General features: G+C 40.0%; 1 protein-coding gene and 42 non-coding genes across 43 annotated transcripts in view; 1 reads left to right on the forward strand and 42 right to left on the reverse strand.

The window, feature by feature from the left end:
* Positions 1–19,773, forward strand: part of LOC133969846 (cilia- and flagella-associated protein 54-like) — a 61,622-nt gene that overhangs the window by 37,571 nt on the left and 4,278 nt on the right. The gene's annotated exons all lie outside the window — the stretch shown is intronic.
* Positions 250–322, reverse strand: trnar-acg (transfer RNA arginine (anticodon ACG)). The gene has a single exon. It is a non-coding gene; the product is annotated as a tRNA-Arg (tRNA).
* On the reverse strand, positions 945–1,017 carry trnar-acg (transfer RNA arginine (anticodon ACG)). The gene has a single exon. It is a non-coding gene; the product is annotated as a tRNA-Arg (tRNA).
* trnah-gug (transfer RNA histidin (anticodon GUG)) lies at positions 1,256–1,327 on the reverse strand. The gene has a single exon. It is a non-coding gene; the product is annotated as a tRNA-His (tRNA).
* Positions 1,642–1,714, reverse strand: trnar-acg (transfer RNA arginine (anticodon ACG)). The gene has a single exon. It is a non-coding gene; the product is annotated as a tRNA-Arg (tRNA).
* trnah-gug (transfer RNA histidin (anticodon GUG)) lies at positions 1,953–2,024 on the reverse strand. Its single transcript has one exon. It is a non-coding gene; the product is annotated as a tRNA-His (tRNA).
* trnar-acg (transfer RNA arginine (anticodon ACG)) lies at positions 2,327–2,399 on the reverse strand. The gene has a single exon. It is a non-coding gene; the product is annotated as a tRNA-Arg (tRNA).
* Positions 2,638–2,709, reverse strand: trnah-gug (transfer RNA histidin (anticodon GUG)). Its single transcript has one exon. It is a non-coding gene; the product is annotated as a tRNA-His (tRNA).
* On the reverse strand, positions 3,023–3,095 carry trnar-acg (transfer RNA arginine (anticodon ACG)). The gene has a single exon. It is a non-coding gene; the product is annotated as a tRNA-Arg (tRNA).
* Positions 3,334–3,405, reverse strand: trnah-gug (transfer RNA histidin (anticodon GUG)). The gene has a single exon. It is a non-coding gene; the product is annotated as a tRNA-His (tRNA).
* On the reverse strand, positions 4,019–4,090 carry trnah-gug (transfer RNA histidin (anticodon GUG)). Its single transcript has one exon. It is a non-coding gene; the product is annotated as a tRNA-His (tRNA).
* Positions 4,404–4,476, reverse strand: trnar-acg (transfer RNA arginine (anticodon ACG)). The gene has a single exon. It is a non-coding gene; the product is annotated as a tRNA-Arg (tRNA).
* On the reverse strand, positions 5,100–5,172 carry trnar-acg (transfer RNA arginine (anticodon ACG)). The gene has a single exon. It is a non-coding gene; the product is annotated as a tRNA-Arg (tRNA).
* On the reverse strand, positions 5,411–5,482 carry trnah-gug (transfer RNA histidin (anticodon GUG)). Its single transcript has one exon. It is a non-coding gene; the product is annotated as a tRNA-His (tRNA).
* On the reverse strand, positions 5,841–5,912 carry trnah-gug (transfer RNA histidin (anticodon GUG)). The gene has a single exon. It is a non-coding gene; the product is annotated as a tRNA-His (tRNA).
* On the reverse strand, positions 6,225–6,297 carry trnar-acg (transfer RNA arginine (anticodon ACG)). Its single transcript has one exon. It is a non-coding gene; the product is annotated as a tRNA-Arg (tRNA).
* trnar-acg (transfer RNA arginine (anticodon ACG)) lies at positions 6,920–6,992 on the reverse strand. The gene has a single exon. It is a non-coding gene; the product is annotated as a tRNA-Arg (tRNA).
* On the reverse strand, positions 7,231–7,302 carry trnah-gug (transfer RNA histidin (anticodon GUG)). Its single transcript has one exon. It is a non-coding gene; the product is annotated as a tRNA-His (tRNA).
* On the reverse strand, positions 8,045–8,117 carry trnar-acg (transfer RNA arginine (anticodon ACG)). The gene has a single exon. It is a non-coding gene; the product is annotated as a tRNA-Arg (tRNA).
* trnah-gug (transfer RNA histidin (anticodon GUG)) lies at positions 8,356–8,427 on the reverse strand. The gene has a single exon. It is a non-coding gene; the product is annotated as a tRNA-His (tRNA).
* trnar-acg (transfer RNA arginine (anticodon ACG)) lies at positions 8,657–8,729 on the reverse strand. Its single transcript has one exon. It is a non-coding gene; the product is annotated as a tRNA-Arg (tRNA).
* On the reverse strand, positions 9,534–9,605 carry trnah-gug (transfer RNA histidin (anticodon GUG)). Its single transcript has one exon. It is a non-coding gene; the product is annotated as a tRNA-His (tRNA).
* On the reverse strand, positions 9,908–9,980 carry trnah-aug (transfer RNA histidin (anticodon AUG)). Its single transcript has one exon. It is a non-coding gene; the product is annotated as a tRNA-His (tRNA).
* On the reverse strand, positions 10,219–10,290 carry trnah-gug (transfer RNA histidin (anticodon GUG)). Its single transcript has one exon. It is a non-coding gene; the product is annotated as a tRNA-His (tRNA).
* Positions 10,604–10,676, reverse strand: trnar-acg (transfer RNA arginine (anticodon ACG)). The gene has a single exon. It is a non-coding gene; the product is annotated as a tRNA-Arg (tRNA).
* trnar-acg (transfer RNA arginine (anticodon ACG)) lies at positions 11,300–11,372 on the reverse strand. Its single transcript has one exon. It is a non-coding gene; the product is annotated as a tRNA-Arg (tRNA).
* trnah-gug (transfer RNA histidin (anticodon GUG)) lies at positions 11,611–11,682 on the reverse strand. Its single transcript has one exon. It is a non-coding gene; the product is annotated as a tRNA-His (tRNA).
* trnar-acg (transfer RNA arginine (anticodon ACG)) lies at positions 11,996–12,068 on the reverse strand. Its single transcript has one exon. It is a non-coding gene; the product is annotated as a tRNA-Arg (tRNA).
* trnah-gug (transfer RNA histidin (anticodon GUG)) lies at positions 12,307–12,378 on the reverse strand. The gene has a single exon. It is a non-coding gene; the product is annotated as a tRNA-His (tRNA).
* Positions 12,608–12,680, reverse strand: trnar-acg (transfer RNA arginine (anticodon ACG)). Its single transcript has one exon. It is a non-coding gene; the product is annotated as a tRNA-Arg (tRNA).
* trnah-gug (transfer RNA histidin (anticodon GUG)) lies at positions 13,485–13,556 on the reverse strand. The gene has a single exon. It is a non-coding gene; the product is annotated as a tRNA-His (tRNA).
* On the reverse strand, positions 13,870–13,942 carry trnar-acg (transfer RNA arginine (anticodon ACG)). Its single transcript has one exon. It is a non-coding gene; the product is annotated as a tRNA-Arg (tRNA).
* Positions 14,181–14,252, reverse strand: trnah-gug (transfer RNA histidin (anticodon GUG)). Its single transcript has one exon. It is a non-coding gene; the product is annotated as a tRNA-His (tRNA).
* Positions 14,566–14,638, reverse strand: trnas-acu (transfer RNA serine (anticodon ACU)). Its single transcript has one exon. It is a non-coding gene; the product is annotated as a tRNA-Ser (tRNA).
* trnah-gug (transfer RNA histidin (anticodon GUG)) lies at positions 14,877–14,948 on the reverse strand. Its single transcript has one exon. It is a non-coding gene; the product is annotated as a tRNA-His (tRNA).
* On the reverse strand, positions 15,251–15,323 carry trnar-acg (transfer RNA arginine (anticodon ACG)). Its single transcript has one exon. It is a non-coding gene; the product is annotated as a tRNA-Arg (tRNA).
* On the reverse strand, positions 15,562–15,633 carry trnah-gug (transfer RNA histidin (anticodon GUG)). The gene has a single exon. It is a non-coding gene; the product is annotated as a tRNA-His (tRNA).
* On the reverse strand, positions 15,947–16,019 carry trnar-acg (transfer RNA arginine (anticodon ACG)). Its single transcript has one exon. It is a non-coding gene; the product is annotated as a tRNA-Arg (tRNA).
* Positions 16,643–16,715, reverse strand: trnar-acg (transfer RNA arginine (anticodon ACG)). Its single transcript has one exon. It is a non-coding gene; the product is annotated as a tRNA-Arg (tRNA).
* trnah-gug (transfer RNA histidin (anticodon GUG)) lies at positions 16,954–17,025 on the reverse strand. The gene has a single exon. It is a non-coding gene; the product is annotated as a tRNA-His (tRNA).
* Positions 17,768–17,840, reverse strand: trnar-acg (transfer RNA arginine (anticodon ACG)). Its single transcript has one exon. It is a non-coding gene; the product is annotated as a tRNA-Arg (tRNA).
* trnar-acg (transfer RNA arginine (anticodon ACG)) lies at positions 18,463–18,535 on the reverse strand. Its single transcript has one exon. It is a non-coding gene; the product is annotated as a tRNA-Arg (tRNA).
* trnar-acg (transfer RNA arginine (anticodon ACG)) lies at positions 19,588–19,660 on the reverse strand. Its single transcript has one exon. It is a non-coding gene; the product is annotated as a tRNA-Arg (tRNA).

The following is a 19,773-nucleotide window of genomic DNA, read 5'->3' on the forward strand; positions in this document are numbered from 1 at the left end:
AATTCTATTATTTTGCCTTGAGATATATGTTATCACACTTTTATTTTTTTCCAATGAATGAAAATGAAAGCCCAATAACAAGATTGAGTGAATGATAGCTGTGACATAAGGGTGCTTTGTCGTTTTTATCTTATGGCAACAGACGTTTAAACTATCATTATTTTGAGAGATGACTGAAATACCCAGTACAATTTGAAAGTGACAGAACAGAGACTGAGATTTGGACAAATGAGAAATTAAAGTTTGTTCCGAGCTAGCCAGGAGTCGAACCTAGAATCTTCTGATCCGTAGTCAGACGCGTTATCCATTGCGCCACTAGCCCTTGTTGATAAGTCAGGTTTGGGAACACAGGACATGACAAAGAGTTGCATGGAAAATGTTGTCGTCCTGTACTTTTCGAAAAAAGGAGGAAAACGCTGGTCGACTGACCTGTCAAGTTCAATACAGAAATTCATTCAGAAAGCTATGTTGGATCTGTTGAGTTGAAGGGGTTTGAGACTGAAGTAGGACCTAGAGTGCCTTAAGCATCAAAATAAAAATGGAACCCCTGTCAGTAGTTTTGCCGTGACCCGGATTCAAACCGGGGTTGCTGCGGCCACAACGCAGAGTACTAACCTCTATACGATCACGGCAGGTTGGCTTGATGAGGAGGAGCTCTTTATTGATGTAGTAAATAACTACTTTGAATTGCACAAATTCTATTATTTTGCCTGTTTGAGATATATGTTATCACACTTTTATTTTTTCCAATGAATGAAAATGAAAGCCCAATAACAAGATTGAGTGAATGATAGCTGTGACATAATGTTGCTTTGTCGTTTTTATCTATGGCAACAGAGCTTTAAACTATCATTATTTTGAGAGATGACTGAAATACCCAGTACAATTTGAAAGTGACTGAACAGAGACTGAGATTTGGACAAGTGAGAAATTAAAGTTTGTTCCGAGCTAGCCAGGAGTCGAACCTAGAATCTTCTGATTCGTAGTCAGACGCGTTATCCATTGCGCCACTAGCCCTTGTTGATAAGTCAGGTTTGGGAACACAGGACATGACAAAGAGTTGCATGGAAAATGTTGTCGTCCTGTACTTTTCGAAAAAAGGAGGAAAACGCTGGTCGACTGACCTGTCAAGTTCAATACAGAAATTCATTCAGAAAGCTATGTTGGATCTGTTGAGTTGAAGGGGTTTGAGACTGAAGTAGGACCTAGAGTGCCTTAAGCATCAAAATAAAAATGGAACCCCTGTCAGTAGTTTTGCCGTGACCCGGATTCGAACCGGGGTTGCTGCGGCCACAACGCAGAGTACTAACCTCTATACGATCACGGCAGGTTGGCTTGATGAGGAGGAGCTCTTTATTGATGTAGTAAACTAACTACTTTGAATTGCACAAATTCTATTATTTTGCCTGTTTGAGATATATGTTATCACACTTTTATTTTTTCCAATGAATGAAAATGAAAGCCCAATAACAAGATTGAGGGAATGATAGCTGTGACATAAGGGTGCTTTGTCGTTTTTATCTTATGGCAACAGAGCTTTAAACTATCATTATTTTGAGAGATGACTGAAATACCCAGTACAATTTGAAAGTGACTGAACAGAGACTGAGATTTGGACAAGTGAGAAATTAAAGTTTGTTCCGAGCTAGCCAGGAGTCGAACCTAGAATCTTCTGATCCGTAGTCAGACGCGTTATCCATTGCGCCACTAGCCCTTGTTGATAAGTCAGGTTTGGGAACACAGGACATGACAAAGAGTTGCATGGAAAATGTTGTCGTCCTGTACTTTTCGAAAAAAGGAGGAAAACGCTGGTCGACTGACCTGTCAAGTTCAATACAGAAATTCATTCAGAAAGCTATGTTGGATCTGTTGAGTTGAAGGGGTTTGAGACTGAAGTAGGACCTAGAGTGCCTTAAGCATCAAAATAAAAATGGAACCCCTGTCAGTAGTTTTGCCGTGACCCGGATTCGAACCGGGGTTGCTGCGGCCACAACGCAGAGTACTAACCTCTATACGATCACGGCAGGTTGGCTTGATGAGGTGGAGCTCTTTATTGATGTAGTAAACTAACTACTTTGAATTGCACAAATTCTATTATTTTGCCTGTTTGAGATATATGTTATCACACTTTTATTTTTTCCAATGAATGAAAATGAAAGCCCAATAACAAGATTGAGTGAATGATAGCTGTGACATAAGGGTGCTTTGTCGTTTTTATCTTATGGCAACAGAGCTTTAAACTATCATTATTTTGAGAGATGACTCAAATACCCAGTACAATTTGAAAGTGACTGAACAGAGACAAGTGAGAAATTAAAGTTTGATCCGAGCTAGCCAGGAGTCGAACCTAGAATCTTCTGATCCGTAGTCAGACGCGTTATCCATTGCGCCACTAGCCCTTGTTGATAAGTCAGGGTTGGGAACACAGGACATGACAAAGAGTTGCATGGAAAATGTTGTCGTCCTGTACTTTTCGAAAAAAGGAGGAAAACGCTGGTCGACTGACCTGTCAAGTTCAATACAGAATTTCATTCAGAAAGCTATGTTGGATCTGTTGAGTTGAAGGGGTTTGAGATTGAAGTAGGACCTAGAGTGCCTTAAGCATCAAAATAAAAAAGGAACCCCTGTCAGTAGTTTTGCCGTGACCCGGATTCGAACCGGGGTTGCTGCGGCCACAACGCAGAGTACTAACCTCTATACGATCACGGCAGGTTGGCTTGATGAGGAGGAGCTCTTTATTGATGTAGTAAACTAACTACTTTGAATGGCACAAATTCTATTATTTTGCCTGTTTGAGATATATGTTATCACACTTTTATTTTTTCCAATGAATGAAAATGAAAGCCCAATAACAAGATTGAGTGAATGATAGCTGTGACATAATGTTGCTTTGTCGTTTTTATCTATGGCAACAGACCTTTAAACTATCATTATTTTGAGAGATGACTGAAATACCCAGTACAATTTGAAAGTGACTGAACAGAGACTGAGATTTGGACAAGTGAGAAATTAAAGTTTGTTCCGAGCTAGCCAGGAGTCGAACCTAGAATCTTCTGATCCGTAGTCAGACGCGTTATCCATTGCGCCACTAGCCCTTGTTGATAAGTCAGGTTTGGGAACACAGGACATGACAAAGAGTTGCATGGAAAATGTTGTCGTCCTGTACTTTTCGAAAAAAGGAGGAAAACGCTGGTCGACTGACCTGTCAAGTTCAATACAGAAATTCATTCAGAAAGCTATGTTGGATCTGTTGAGTTGAAGGGGTTTGAGACTGAAGTAGGACCTAGAGTGCCTTAAGCATCAAAATAAAAATGGAACCCCTGTCAGTAGTTTTGCCGTGACCCGGATTCGAACCGGGGTTGCTGCGGCCACAACGCAGAGTACTAACCTCTATACGATCACGGCAGGTTGGCTTGATGAGGAGGAGCTCTTTATTGATGTAGTAAACTAACTACTTTGAATTGCACAAATTCTATTATTTTGCCTGTTTGAGATATATGTTATCACACTTTTATTTTTTCCAATGAATGAAAATGAAAGCCCAATAACAAGATTGAGTGAATGATAGCTGTGACATAAGGGTGCTTTGTCGTTTTTATCTTATGGCAACAGAGCTTTAAACTATCATTATTTTGAGAGATGACTCAAATACCCAGTACAATTTGAAAGTGACTGAACAGAGACAAGTGAGAAATTAAAGTTTGATCCGAGCTAGCCAGGAGTCGAACCTAGAATCTTCTGATCCGTAGTCAGACGCGTTATCCATTGCGGCACTAGCCCTTGTTGATAAGTCAGGTTTGGGAACACAGCACATGACAAAGAGTTGCATGGAAAATGTTGTCGTCCTGTACTTTTCGAAAAAAGGAGGAAAACGCTGGTCGACTGACCTATAGGGTTCAATACAGAAATTCATTCAGAAAGCTATGTTGGATCTGTTGAGTTGAAGGGGTTTGAGATTGAAGTAGGACCTAGAGTGCCTTAAGCATCAAAATAAAAATGGAACCCCTGTCAGTAGTTTTGCCGTGACCCGGATTCGAACCGGGGTTGCTGCGGCCACAACGCAGAGTACTAACCTCTATACGATCACGGCAGGTTGGCTTGATGAGGAGGAGCTCTTTATTGATGTAGTAAATAACTACTTTGAATTGCACAAATTCTATTATTTTGCCTGTTTGAGATATATGTTATCACACTTTTATTTTTTCCAATGAATGAAAATGAAAGCCCAATAACAAGATTGAGTGAATGATAGCTGTGACATAATGTTGCTTTGTCGATTTTTTATTATGGCAACAGACCTTTAAACTATCATTATTTTGAGAGATGACTGAAATACCCAGTACAATTTGAAAGTGACTGAACAGAGACTGAGATTTGGACAAGTGAGAAATTAAAGTTTGTTCCGAGCTAGCCAGGAGTCGAACCTAGAATCTTCTGATCCGTAGTCAGACGCGTTATCCATTGCGCCACTAGCCCTTGTTGATAAGTAAGGTTTGGGAACACAGGACATGACAAAGAGTTGCATGGAAAATGTTGTCGTCCTGTACTTTTCGAAAAAAGGTGGAAAACGCTTGTCGACTGACCTGTCAAGTTCAATACAGAAATTCATTCAGAAAGCTATGTTGGATCTGTTGAGTTGAAGGGGTTTGAGACTGAAGTAGGACCTAGAGTGCCTTAAGCATCAAAATAAAAATGGAACCCCTGTCAGTAGTTTTGTCGTGACCCGGATTCGAACCGGGGTTGCTGCGGCCACAACGCAGAGTACTAACCTCTATACGATCACGGCAGGTTGGCTTGATGAGGAGGAGCTCTTTATTGATGTAGTAAATAACTACTTTGAATTGCACAAATTCTATTATTTTGCCTGTTTGAGATATATGTTATCACACTTTTATTTTTTCCAATGAATGAATATGAAAGCCCAATAACAAGATTGAGTGAATGATAGCTGTGACATAATGTTGCTTTGTCGTTTTTATCTTATGGCAACAGACCTTTAAACTATCATTATTTTGAGAGATGACTGAAATACCCAGTACAATTTGAAAGTGACTGAACAGAGACTGAGATTTGGACAAGTGAGAAATTAAAGTTTGTTCCGAGCTAGCCAGGAGTCGAACCTAGAATCTTCTGATCCGTAGTCAGACGCGTTATCCATTGCGCCACTAGCCCTTGTTGATAAGTCAGGGTTGGGAACACAGGACATGACAAAGAGTTGCATGGAAAATGTTGTCGTCCTGTACTTTTCGAAAAAAGGAGGAAAACGCTGGTCGACTGACCTGTCAAGTTCAATACAGAATTTCATTCAGAAAGCTATGTTGGATCTGTTGAGTTGAAGGGGTTTGAGATTGAAGTAGGACCTAGAGTGCCTTAAGCATCAAAATAAAAATGGAACCCCTGTCAGTAGTTTTGCCGTGACCCGGATTCGAACCGGGGTTGCTGCGGCCACAACGCAGAGTACTAACCTCTATACGATCACGGCAGGTTGGCTTGATGAGGAGGAGCTCTTTATTGATGTAGTAAACTAACTACTTTGAATGGCACAAATTCTATTATTTTGCCTGTTTGAGATATATGTTATCACACTTTTATTTTTTCCAATGAATGAAAATGAAAGCCCAATAACAAGATTGAGTGAATGATAGCTGTGACATAAGGGTGCTTTGTCGTTTTTATCTTATGGCAACAGACCTTTAAACTATCATTATTTTGAGAGATGACTCAAATACCCAGTACAATTTGAAAGTGACTCATCTGTTGAGTTGAAGGGGTTTGAGACTGAAGTAGGACCCAGAGTGCCTTTAGCATCAAAATAAAAATGGAACCCCTGTCAGTAGTTTTGCCGTGACCCGGATTCGAACCGGGGTTGCTGCGGCCACAACGCAGAGTACTAACCTCTATACGATCACGGCAGGTTGGCTTGATCAGGAGGAGCTCTTTATTGATGTAGTAAACTAACTACTTTGAATTGCACAAATTCTATTATTTTGCCTTGAGATATATGTTATCACACTTTTATTTTTTTCCAATGAATGAAAATGAAAGCCCAATAACAAGATTGAGTGAATGATAGCTGTGACATAAGGGTGCTTTGTCGTTTTTATCTTATGGCAACAGACGTTTAAACTATCATTATTTTGAGAGATGACTGAAATACCCAGTACAATTTGAAAGTGACAGAACAGAGACTGAGATTTGGACAAGTGAGAAATTAAAGTTTGTTCCGAGCTAGCCAGGAGTCGAACCTAGAATCTTCTGATCCGTAGTCAGACGCGTTATCCATTGCGCCACTAGCCCTTGTTGATAAGTCAGGTTTGGGAACACAGGACATGACAAAGAGTTGCATGGAAAATGTTGTCGTCCTGTACTTTTCGAAAAAAGGAGGAAAACGCTGGTCGACTGACCTGTCAAGTTCAATACAGAAATTCATTCAGAAAGCTATGTTGGATCTGTTGAGTTGAAGGGGTTTGAGACTGAAGTAGGACCTAGAGTGCCTTAAGCATCAAAATAAAAATGGAACCCCTGTCAGTAGTTTTGCCGTGACCCGGATTCAAACCGGGGTTGCTGCGGCCACAACGCAGAGTACTAACCTCTATACGATCACGGCAGGTTGGCTTGATGAGGAGGAGCTCTTTATTGATGTAGTAAATAACTACTTTGAATTGCACAAATTCTATTATTTTGCCTGTTTGAGATATATGTTATCACACTTTTATTTTTTCCAATGAATGAAAATGAAAGCCCAATAACAAGATTGAGTGAATGATAGCTGTGACATAATGTTGCTTTGTCGTTTTTATCTATGGCAACAGAGCTTTAAACTATCATTATTTTGAGAGATGACTGAAATACCCAGTACAATTTGAAAGTGACTGAACAGAGACTGAGATTTGGACAAGTGAGAAATTAAAGTTTGTTCCGAGCTAGCCAGGAGTCGAACCTAGAATCTTCTGATCCGTAGTCAGACGCGTTATCCATTGCGCCACTAGCCCTTGTTGATAAGTCAGGTTTGGGAACACAGGACATGACAAAGAGTTGCATGGAAAATGTTGTCGTCCTGTACTTTTCGAAAAAAGGAGGAAAACGCTGGTCGACTGACCTGTCAAGTTCAATACAGAAATTCATTCAGAAAGCTATGTTGGATCTGTTGAGTTGAAGGGGTTTGAGACTGAAGTAGGACCTAGAGTGCCTTAAGCATCAAAATAAAAATGGAACCCCTGTCAGTAGTTTTGCCGTGACCCGGATTCGAACCGGGGTTGCTGCGGCCACAACGCAGAGTACTAACCTCTATACGATCACGGCAGGTTGGCTTGATGAGGAGGAGCTCTTTATTGATGTAGTAAACTAACTACTTTGAATTGCACAAATTCTATTATTTTGCCTGTTTGAGATATATGTTATCACACTTTTATTTTTTCCAATGAATGAAAATGAAAGCCCAATAACAAGATTGAGTGAATGATAGCTGTGACATAAGGGTGCTTTGTCGTTTTTATCTTATGGCAACAGACCTTTAAACTATCATTATTTTGAGAGATGACTCAAATACCCAGTACAATTTGAAAGTGACTCATCTGTTGAGTTGAAGGGGTTTGAGACTGAAGTAGGACCCAGAGTGCCTTTAGCATCAAAATAAAAATGGAACCCCTGTCAGTAGTTTTGCCGTGACCCGGATTTGAACCGGGGTTGCTGCGGCCACAACGCAGAGTACTAACCTCTATACGATCACGGCAGGTTGGCTTGATGAGGAGGAGCTCTTTATTGATGTAGTAAACTAACTACTTTGAATTGCACAAATTCTATTATTTTGCCTTGAGATATATGTTATCACACTTTTATTTTTTTCCAATGAATGAAAATGAAAGCCCAATAACAAGATTGAGTGAATGATAGCTGTGACATAAGGGTGCTTTGTCGTTTTCATCTTATGGCAACAGACGTTTAAACTATCATTATTTTGAGAGATGACTGAAATACCCAGTACAATTTGAAAGTGACTGAACAGAGACTGAGATTTGGACAAGTGAGAAATTAAAGTTTGTTCCGAGCTAGCCAGGAGTCGAACCTAGAATCTTCTGATCCGTAGTCAGACGCGTTATCCATTGCGCCACTAGCCCTTGTTGATAAGTCAGGTTTGGGAACACAGGACATGACAAAGAGTTGCATGGAAAATGTTGTCGTCCTGTACTTTTCGAAAAAAGGAGGAAAACGCTGGTCGACTGACCTATCAAGTTCAATACAGAAATTCATTCAGAAAGCTATATTGGATCTGTTGAGTTGAAGGGGTTTGAGATTGAAGTAGGACCTAGAGTGCCTTAAGCATCAAAATAAAAATGGAACCCCTGTCAGTAGTTTTGCCGTGACCCGGATTCGAACCGGGGTTGCTGCGGCCACAACGCAGAGTACTAACCTCTATACGATCACGGCAGGTTGGCTTGATGAGGAGGAGCTCTTTATTGATGTAGTAAATAACTACTTTGAATTGCACAAATTCTATTATTTTGCCTGTTTGAGATATATGTTATCACACTTTTATTTTTTCCAATGAATGAAAATGAAAGCCCAATAACAAGATTGAGTGAATGATAGCTGTGACATAATGTTGCTTTGTCGTTTTTATCTTATGGCAACAGACCTTTAAACTATCATTATTTTGAGAGTTAGCCAGGAGTCGAACCTAGAATCTTCTGATCCGTAGTCAGACGCGTTATCCATTGCGCCACTAACCCTTGTTGATAAGTCAGGTTTGGGAACACAGGACATGACAAAGAGTTGCATGGAAAATGTTGTCGTCCTGTACTTTTCGAAAAAAGGAGGAAAACGCTGGTCGACTGACCTATCAAGTTCAATACAGAAATTCATTCAGAAAGCTATGTTGGATCAGAAAGCTAACCTCTATACGATCACGGCAGGTTGGCTTGATGAGGAGGAGCTCTTTATTGATGTAGTAAATAACTACTTTGAATTGCACAAATTCTATTATTTTGCCTGTTTGAGATATATGTTATCACACTTTTATTTTTTCCAATGAATGAAAATGAAAGCCCAATAACAAGATTGAGTGAATGATAGCTGTGACATAATGTTGCTTTGTCGTTTTTATCTTATGGCAACAGACCTTTAAACTATCATTATTTTGAGAGATGACTGAAATACCCAGTACAATTTGAAAGTGACTGAACAGAGACTGAGATTTGGACAAGTGAGAAATTAAAGTTTGTTCCGAGCTAGCAAGGAGTCGAACCTAGAATCTTCTGATCCATAGTCAGAAGCGTTATCCATTCAACACTAGCCCTTGTTGATAGGTCAGGTTTGGGAACACAGGACATGACAAAGAGTTGCATGGAAAATGTTGTCGTCCTGTACTTTTCGAAAAAAGCAGGAAAACGCTGGTCGACTGACCTGTCAAGTTCAATACAGAAATTCATTCAGAAAGCTATGTTGGATCTGTTGAGTTGAAGGGGTTTGAGACTGAAGTAGGACCTAGAGTGCCTTAAGCATCAAAATAAAAATGGAACCCCTGTCAGTAGTTTTGCCGTGACCCGGATTCGAACCGGGGTTGCTGCGGCCACAACGCAGAGTACTAACCTCTATACGATCACGGCAGGTTGGCTTGATGAGGAGGAGCTCTTTATTGATGTAGTAAACTAACTACTTTGAATTGCACAAATTCTATTATTTTGCCTGTTTGAGATATATGTTATCACACTTTTATTTTTTCCAATGAATGAAAATGAAAGCCCAATAACAAGATTGAGTGAATGATAGCTGTGACATAAGGGTGCTTTGTCGTTTTTATCTTATGGCAACAGAGCTTTAAACTATCATTATTTTGAGAGATGACTCAAATACCCAGTACAATTTGAAAGTGACTGAACAGAGACAAGTGAGAAATTAAAGTTTGATCCGAGCTAGCCAGGAGTCGAACCTAGAATCTTCTGATCCATAGTCAGACGCGTTATCCATTGCGCCACTAGCCCTTGTTGATAAGTCAGGTTTGGGAACACAGGACATGACAAAGAGTTGCATGGAAAATGTTGTCGTCCTGTACTTTTCGAAAAAAGGAGGAAAACGCTGGTCGACTGACCTATCAAGTTCAATACAGAAATTCATTCAGAAAGCTATGTTGGATCTGTTGAGTTGAAGGGGTTTGAGATTGAAGTAGGACCTAGAGTGCCTTAAGCATCAAAATAAAAATGGAACCCCTGTCAGTAGTTTTGCCGTGACCCGGATTCGAACCGGGGTTGCTGCGGCCACAACGCAGAGTACTAACCTCTATACGATCACGGCAGGTTGGCTTGATGAGGAGGAGCTCTTTATTGATGTACTAATTAACTACTTTGAATTGCACAAATTCTATTATTTTGCCTGTTTGAGATATATGTTATCACACTTTTATTTTTTCCAATGAATGAAAATGAAAGCCCAATAACAAGATTGAGTGAATGATAGCTGTGACATAATGTTGCTTTGTCGATTTTTTATTATGGCAACAGACCTTTAAACTATCATTATTTTGAGAGATGACTGAAATACCCAGTACAATTTGAAAGTGACTGAACAGAGACTGAGATTTGGACAAGTGAGAAATTAAAGTTTGTTCCGAGCTAGCCAGGAGTCGAACCTAGAATCTTCTGATCCGTAGTCAGACGCGTTATCCATTGCGCCACTAGCCCTTGTTGATAAGTAAGGTTTGGGAACACAGGACATGACAAAGAGTTGCATGGAAAATGTTGTCGTCCTGTACTTTTCGAAAAAAGGTGGAAAACGCTTGTCGACTGACCTGTCAAGTTCAGTACAGAAATTCATTCAGAAAGCTATGTTGGATCTGTTGAGTTGAAGGGGTTTGAGACTGAAGTAGGACCTAGAGTGCCTTAAGCATCAAAATAAAAATGGAACCCCTGTCAGTAGTTTTGTCGTGACCCGGATTCGAACCGGGGTTGCTGCGGCCACAACGCAGAGTACTAACCTCTATACGATCACGGCAGGTTGGCCTGATGAGGAGGAGCTCTTTAATGATGTAGTAAATAACTACTTTGAATTGCACAAATTCTATTATTTTGCCTGTTTGAGATATATGTTATCACACTTTTATTTTTTCCAATGAATGAATATGAAAGCCCAATAACAAGATTGAGTGAATGATAGCTGTGACATAATGTTGCTTTGTCGTTTTTATCTTATGGCAACAGACCTTTAAACTATCATTATTTTGAGAGATGACTGAAATACCCAGTACAATTTGAAAGTGACTGAACAGAGACTGAGATTTGGACAAGTGAGAAATTAAAGTTTGTTCCGAGCTAGCCAGGAGTCGAACCTAGAATCTTCTGATCCGTAGTCAGACGCGTTATCCATTGCGCCACTAGCCCTTGTTGATAAGTCAGGGTTGGGAACACAGGACATGACAAAGAGTTGCATGGAAAATGTTGTCGTCCTGTACTTTTCGAAAAAAGGAGGAAAACGCTGGTCGACTGACCTGTCAAGTTCAATACAGAATTTCATTCAGAAAGCTATGTTGGATCTGTTGAGTTGAAGGGGTTTGAGATTGAAGTAGGACCTAGAGTGCCTTAAGCATCAAAATAAAAATGGAACCCCTGTCAGTAGTTTTGCCGTGACCCGGATTCGAACCGGGGTTGCTGCGGCCACAACGCAGAGTACTAACCTCTATACGATCACGGCAGGTTGGCTTGATGAGGAGGAGCTCTTTATTGATGTAGTAAACTAACTACTTTGAATGGCACAAATTCTATTATTTTGCCTGTTTGAGATATATGTTATCACACTTTTATTTTTTCTAATGAATGAAAATGAAAGCCCAATAACAAGATTGAGTGAATGATAGCTGTGACATAATGTTGCTTTGTCGTTTTTATCTATGGCAACAGACCTTTAAACTATCATTATTTTGAGAGATGACTGAAATACCCAGTACAATTTGAAAGTGACTGAACAGAGACTGAGATTTGGACAAGTGAGAAATTAAAGTTTGTTCCGAGCTAGCCAGGAGTCGAACCTAGAATCTTCTGATACGTAGTCAGACGCGTTATCCATTGCGCCACTAGCCCTTGTTGATAAGTCAGGTTTGGGAACACAGGACATGACAAAGAGTTGCATGGAAAATGTTGTCGTCCTGTACTTTTCGAAAAAAGGAGGAAAACGCTGGTCGACTGACCTATCAAGTTCGATACAGAAATTCATTCAGAAAGCTATATTGGATCTGTTGAGTTGAAGGGGTTTGAGATTGAAGTAGGACCTAGAGTGCCTTAAGCATCAAAATAAAAATGGAACCCCTGTCAGTAGTTTTGCCGTGACCCGGATTCGAACCGGGGTTGCTGCGGCCACAACGCAGAGTACTAACCTCTATACGATCACGGCAGGTTGGCTTGATGAGGAGGAGCTCTTTATTGATGTAGTAAATAACTACTTTGAATTGCACAAATTCTATTATTTTGCCTGTTTGAGATATATGTTATCACACTTTTATTTTTTCCAATGAATGAAAATGAAAGCCCAATAACAAGATTGAGTGAATGATAGCTGTGACATAATGTTGCTTTGTCGTTTTTATCTTATGGCAACAGACCTTTAAACTATCATTATTTTGAGAGTTAGCCAGGAGTCGAACCTAGAATCTTCTGATCCGTAGTCAGACGCGTTATCCATTGCGCCACTAGCCCTTGTTGATAAGTCAGGTTTGGGAACACAGGACATGACAAAGAGTTGCATGGAAAATGTTGTCGTCCTGTACTTTTCGAAAAAAGGAGGAAAACGCTGGTCGACTGACCTATCAAGTTCAATACAGAAATTCATTCAGAAAGCTATGTTGGATCAGAAAGCTAACCTCTATACGATCACGGCAGGTTGGCTTGATGAGGAGGAGCTCTTTATTGATGTAGTAAATAACTACTTTGAATTGCACAAATTCTATTATTTTGCCTGTTTGAGATATATGTTATCACACTTTTATTTTTTCCAATGAATGAAAATGAAAGCCCAATAACAAGATTGAGTGAATGATAGCTGTGACATAATGTTGCTTTGTCGTTTTTATCTTATGGCAACAGACCTTTAAACTATCATTATTTTGAGAGATGACTGAAATACCCAGTACAATTTGAAAGTGACTGAACAGAGACTGAGATTTGGACAAGTGAGAAATTAAAGTTTGTTCCGAGCTAGCAAGGAGTCGAACCTAGAATCTTCTGATCCATAGTCAGAAGCGTTATCCATTCAACACTAGCCCTTGTTTATAGGTCAGGTTTGGGAACACAGGACATGACAAAGAGTTGCATGGAAAATGTTGTCGTCCTGTACTTTTCGAAAAAAGGAGGAAAACGCTGGTCGACTGACCTATCAAGTTCAATACAGAAATTCATTCAGAAAGCTATGTTGGATCTGTTGAGTTGAAGGGGTTTGAGATTGAAGTAGGACCTAGAGTGCCTTAAGCATCAAAATAAAAATGGAACCCCTGTCAGTAGTTTTGCCGTGACCCGGATTCGAACCGGGGTTGCTGCGGCCACAACGCAGAGTACTAACCTCTATACGATCACGGCAGGTTGGCTTGATGAGGAGGAGCTCTTTATTGATGTACTAAATAACTACTTTGAATTGCACAAATTCTATTATTTTGCCTGTTTGAGATATATGTTATCACACTTTTATTTTTTCCAATGAATGAAAATGAAAGCCCAATAACAAGATTGAGTGAATGATAGCTGTGACATAATGTTGCTTTGTCGATTTTTTATTATGGCAACAGACCTTTAAACTATCATTATTTTGAGAGATGACTGAAATACCCAGTACAATTTGAAAGTGACTGAACAGAGACTGAGATTTGGACAAGTGAGAAATTAAAGTTTGTTCCGAGCTAGCCAGGAGTCGAACCTAGAATCTTCTGATCCGTAGTCAGACGCGTTATCCATTGCGCCACTAGCCCTTGTTGATAAGTCAGGGTTGGGAACACAGGACATGACAAAGAGTTGCATGGAAAATGTTGTCGTCCTGTACTTTTCGAAAAAAGGAGGAAAACGCTGGTCGACTGACCTGTCAAGTTCAATACAGAATTTCATTCAGAAAGCTATGTTGGATCTGTTGAGTTGAAGGGGTTTGAGATTGAAGTAGGACCTAGAGTGCCTTAAGCATCAAAATAAAAATGGAACCCCTGTCAGTAGTTTTGCCGTGACCCGGATTCGAACCGGGGTTGCTGCGGCCACAACGCAGAGTACTAACCTCTATACGATCACGGCAGGTTGGCTTGATGAGGAGGAGCTCTTTATTGATGTAGTAAACTAACTACTTTGAATGGCACAAATTCTATTATTTTGCCTGTTTGAGATATATGTTATCACACTTTTATTTTTTCCAATGAATGAAAATGAAAGCCCAATAACAAGATTGAGTGAATGATAGCTGTGACATAATGTTGCTTTGTCGTTTTTATCTATGGCAACAGACCTTTAAACTATCATTATTTTGAGAGATGACTGAAATACCCAGTACAATTTGAAAGTGACTGAACAGAGACTGAGATTTGGACAAGTGAGAAATTAAAGTTTGTTCCGAGCTAGCCAGGAGTCGAACCTAGAATCTTCTGATCAGTAGTCAGACGCGTTATCCATTGCGCCACTAGCCCTTGTTGATAAGTCAGGTTTGGGAACACAGGACATGACAAAGAGTTGCATGGAAAATGTTGTCGTCCTGTACTTTTCGAAAAAAGGAGGAAAACGCTGGTCGACTGACCTGTCAAGTTCAATACAGAAATTCATTCAGAAAGCTATGTTGGATCTGTTGAGTTGAAGGGGTTTGAGACTGAAGTAGGACCTAGAGTGCCTTAAGCATCAAAATAAAAATGGAACCCCTGTCAGTAGTTTTGCCGTGACCCGGATTCGAACCGGGGTTGCTGCGGCCACAACGCAGAGTACTAACCTCTATACGATCACGGCAGGTTGGCTTGATGAGGAGGAGCTCTTTATTGATGTAGTAAACTAACTACTTTGAATTGCACAAATTCTATTATTTTGCCTGTTTGAGATATATGTTATCACACTTTTATTTTTTCCAATGAATGAAAATGAAAGCCCAATAACAAGATTGAGTGAATGATAGCTGTGACATAAGGGTGCTTTGTCGTTTTTATCTTATGGCAACAGAGCTTTAAACTATCATTATTTTGAGAGATGACTCAAATACCCAGTACAATTTGAAAGTGACTGAACAGAGACAAGTGAGAAATTAAAGTTTGATCCGAGCTAGCCAGGAGTCGAACCTAGAATCTTCTGATCCGTAGTCAGACGCGTTATCCATTGCGCCACTAGCCCTTGTTGATAAGTCAGGTTTGGGAACACAGGACATGACAAAGAGTTGCATGGAAAATGTTGTCGTCCTGTACTTTTCGAAAAAAGGAGGAAAACGCTGGTCGACTGACCTATCAAGTTCAATACAGAAATTCATTCAGAAAGCTATGTTGGATCTGTTGAGTTGAAGGGGTTTGAGATTGAAGTAGGACCTAGAGTGCCTTAAGCATCAAAATAAAAATGGAACCCCTGTCAGTAGTTTTGCCGTGACCCGGATTCGAACCGGGGTTGCTGCGGCCACAACGCAGAGTACTAACCTCTATACGATCACGGCAGGTTGGCTTGATGAGGAGGAGCTCTTTATTGATGTAGTAAATAACTACTTTGAATTGCACAAATTCTATTATTTTGCCTGTTTGAGATATATGTTATCACACTTTTATTTTTTCCAATGAATGAAAATGAAAGCACAATAACAAGATTGAGTGAATGATAGCTGTGACATAATGTTGCTTTGTCGATTTTTTATTATGGCAACAGACCTTTAAACTATCATTATTTTGAGAGATGACTGAAATACCCAGTACAATTTGAAAGTGACTGAACAGAGACTGAGATTTGGACAAGTGAGAAATTAAAGTTTGTTCCGAGCTAGCCAGGAGTCGAACCTAGAATCTTCTGATCCGTAGTCAGACGCGTTATCCATTGCGCCACTAGCCCTTGTTGATAAGTAAGGTTTGGGAACACAGGACATGACAAAGAGTTGCATGGAAAATGTTGTCGTCCTGTACTTTTCGAAAAAAGGTGGAAAACGCTTGTCGACTGACCTGTCAAGTTCAATACAGAAATTCATTCAGAAAGCTATGTTGGATCTGTTGAGTTGAAGGGGTTTGAGACTGAAGTAGGACCTAGAGTGCCTTAAGCATCAAAATAAAAATGGAACCCCTGTCAGTAGTTTTGTCGTGACCCGGATTCGAACCGGGGTTGCTGCGGCCACAACGCAGAGTACTAACCTCTATACGATCACGGCAGGTTGGCTTGATGAGGAGGAGCTCTTTATTGATGTAGTAAATAACTATTTTGAATTGCACAAATTCTATTATTTTGCCTGTTTGAGATATATGTTATCACACTTTTATTTTTTCCAATGAATGAATATGAAAGCCCAATAACAAGATTGAGTGAATGATAGCTGTGACATAATGTTGCTTTGTCGTTTTTATCTTATGGCAACAGACCTTTAAACTATCATTATTTTGAGAGATGACTGAAATACCCAGTACAATTTGAAAGTGACTGAACAGAGACTGAGATTTGGACAAGTGAGAAATTAAAGTTTGTTCCGAGCTAGCCAGGAGTCGAACCTAGAATCTTCTGATCCGTAGTCAGACGCGTTATCCATTGCGCCACTAGCCCTTGTTGATAAGTCAGGGTTGGGAACACAGGACATGACAAAGAGTTGCATGGAAAATGTTGTCGTCCTGTACTTTTCGAAAAAAGGAGGAAAACGCTGGTCGACTGACCTGTCAAGTTCAATACAGAATTTCATTCAGAAAGCTATGTTGGATCTGTTGAGTTGAAGGGGTTTGAGATTGAAGTAGGACCTAGAGTGCCTTAAGCATCAAAATAAAAATGGAACCCCTGTCAGTAGTTTTGCCGTGACCCGGATTCGAACCGGGGTTGCTGCGGCCACAACGCAGAGTACTAACCTCTATACGATCACGGCAGGTTGGCTTGATGAGGAGGAGCTCTTTATTGATGTAGTAAACTAACTACTTTGAATGGCACAAATTCTATTATTTTGCCTGTTTGAGATATATGTTATCACACTTTTATTTTTTCCAATGAATGAAAATGAAAGCCCAATAACAAGATTGAGTGAATGATAGCTGTGACATAAGGGTGCTTTGTCGTTTTTATCTTATGGCAACAGACCTTTAAACTATCATTATTTTGAGAGATGACTCAAATACCCAGTACAATTTGAAAGTGACTCATCTGTTGAGTTGAAGGGGTTTGAGACTGAAGTAGGACCCAGAGTGCCTTTAGCATCAAAATAAAAATGGAACCCCTGTCAGTAGTTTTGCCGTGACCCGGATTGGAACCGGGGTTGCTGCGGCCACAACGCAGAGTACTAACCTCTATACGATCACGGCAGGTTGGCTTGATCAGGAGGAGCTCTTTATTGATGTAGTAAACTAACTACTTTGAATTGCACAAATTCTATTATTTTGCCTTGAGATATATGTTATCACACTTTTATTTTTTTCCAATGAATGAAAATGAAAGCCCAATAACAAGATTGAGTGAATGATAGCTGTGACATAAGGGTGCTTTGTCGTTTTTATCTTATGGCAACAGACGTTTAAACTATCATTATTTTGAGAGATGACTCAAATACCCAGTACAATTTGAAAGTGACAGAACAGAGACTGAGATTTGGACAAGTGAGAAATTAAAGTTTGTTCCGAGCTAGCCAGGAGTCGAACCTAGAATCTTCTGATCCGTAGTCAGACGCGTTATCCATTGCGCCACTAGCCCTTGTTGATAAGTCAGGTTTGGGAACACAGGACATGACAAAGAGTTGCATGGAAAATGTTGTCGTCCTGTACTTTTCGAAAAAAGGAGGAAAACGCTGGTCGACTGACCTGTCAAGTTCAATACAGAAATTCATTCAGAAAGCTATGTTGGATCTGTTGAGTTGAAGGGGTTTGAGACTGAAGTAGGACCTAGAGTGCCTTAAGCATCAAAATAAAAATGGAACCCCTGTCAGTAGTTTTGCCGTGACCCGGATTCAAACCGGGGTTGCTGCGGCCACAACGCAGAGTACTAACCTCTATACGATCACGGCAGGTTGGCTTGATGAGGAGGAGCTCTTTATTGATGTAGTAAATAACTACTTTGAATTGCACAAATTCTATTATTTTGCCTGTTTGAGATATATGTTATCACACTTTTATTTTTTCCAATGAATGAAAATGAAAGCCCAATAACAAGATTGAGTGAATGATAGCTGTGACATAATGTTGCTTTGTCGTTTTTATCTATGGCAACAGAGCTTTAAACTATCATTATTTTGAGAGATGACTGAAATACCCAGTACAATTTGAAAGTGACTGAACAGAGACTGAGATTTGGACAAGTGAGAAATTAAAGTTTGTTCCGAGCTAGCCAGGAGTCGAACCTAGAATCTTCTGATCCGTAGTCAGACGCGTTATCCATTGCGCCACTAGCCCTTGTTGATAAGTCAGGTTTGGGAACACAGGACATGACAAAGAGTTGCATGGAAAATGTTGTCGTCCTGTACTTTTCGAAAAAAGGAGGAAAACGCTGGTCGACTGACCTGTCAAGTTCAATACAGAAATTCATTCAGAAAGCTATGTTGGATCTGTTGAGTTGAAGGGGTTTGAGACTGAAGTAGGACCTAGAGTGCCTTAAGCATCAAAATAAAAATGGAACCCCTGTCAGTAGTTTTGCCGTGACCCGGATTCGAACCGGGGTTGCTGTGGCCACAACGCAGAGTACTAACCTCTATACGATCACGGCAGGTTGGCTTGATGAGGAGGAGCTCTTTATTGATGTAGTAAACTAACTACTTTGAATTGCACAAATTCTATTATTTTGCCTGTTTGAGATATATGTTATCACACTTTTATTTTTTCCAATGAATGAAAATGAAAGCCCAATAACAAGATTGAGTGAATGATAGCTGTGACATAAGGGTGCTTTGTCGTTTTTATCTTATGGCAACAGACCTTTAAACTATCATTATTTTGAGAGATGACTCAAATACCCAGTACAATTTGAAAGTGACTCATCTGTTGAGTTGAAGGGGTTTGAGACTGAAGTAGGACCCAGAGTGCCTTTAGCATCAAAATAAAAATGGAACCCCTGTCAGTAGTTTTGCCGTGACCCGGATTTGAACCGGGGTTGCTGCGGCCACAACGCAGAGTACTAACCTCTATACGATCACGGCAGGTTGGCTTGATCAGGAGGAGCTCTTTATTGATGTAGTAAACTAACTACTTTGAATTGCACAAATTCTATTATTTTGCCTTGAGATATATGTTATCACACTTTTATTTTTTTCCAATGAATGAAAATGAAAGCCCAATAACAAGATTTAGTGAATGATAGCTGTGACATAAGGGTGCTTTGTCGTTTTCATCTTATGGCAACAGACGTTTAAACTATCATTATTTTGAGAGATGACTGAAATACCCAGTACAATTTGAAAGTGACAGAACAGAGACTGAGATTTGGACAAGTGAGAAATTAAAGTTTGTTCCGAGCTAGCCAGGAGTCGAACCTAGAATCTTCTGATCCGTAGTCAGACGCGTTATCCATTGCGCCACTAGCCCTTCTTGATAAATCAGGTTTGGGAACACAGGACATGACAAAGAGTTGCATGGAAAATGTTGTCGTCCTGTACTTTTTGAAAAAAGGAGGAAAACGCTGGTCGACTGACCTGTCA

The sequence above is a fragment of the Platichthys flesus genome, chromosome 15, assembly GCF_949316205.1.
Source record: "Platichthys flesus chromosome 15, fPlaFle2.1, whole genome shotgun sequence".
Lineage (NCBI taxonomy): Eukaryota > Metazoa > Chordata > Actinopteri > Pleuronectiformes > Pleuronectidae > Platichthys > Platichthys flesus.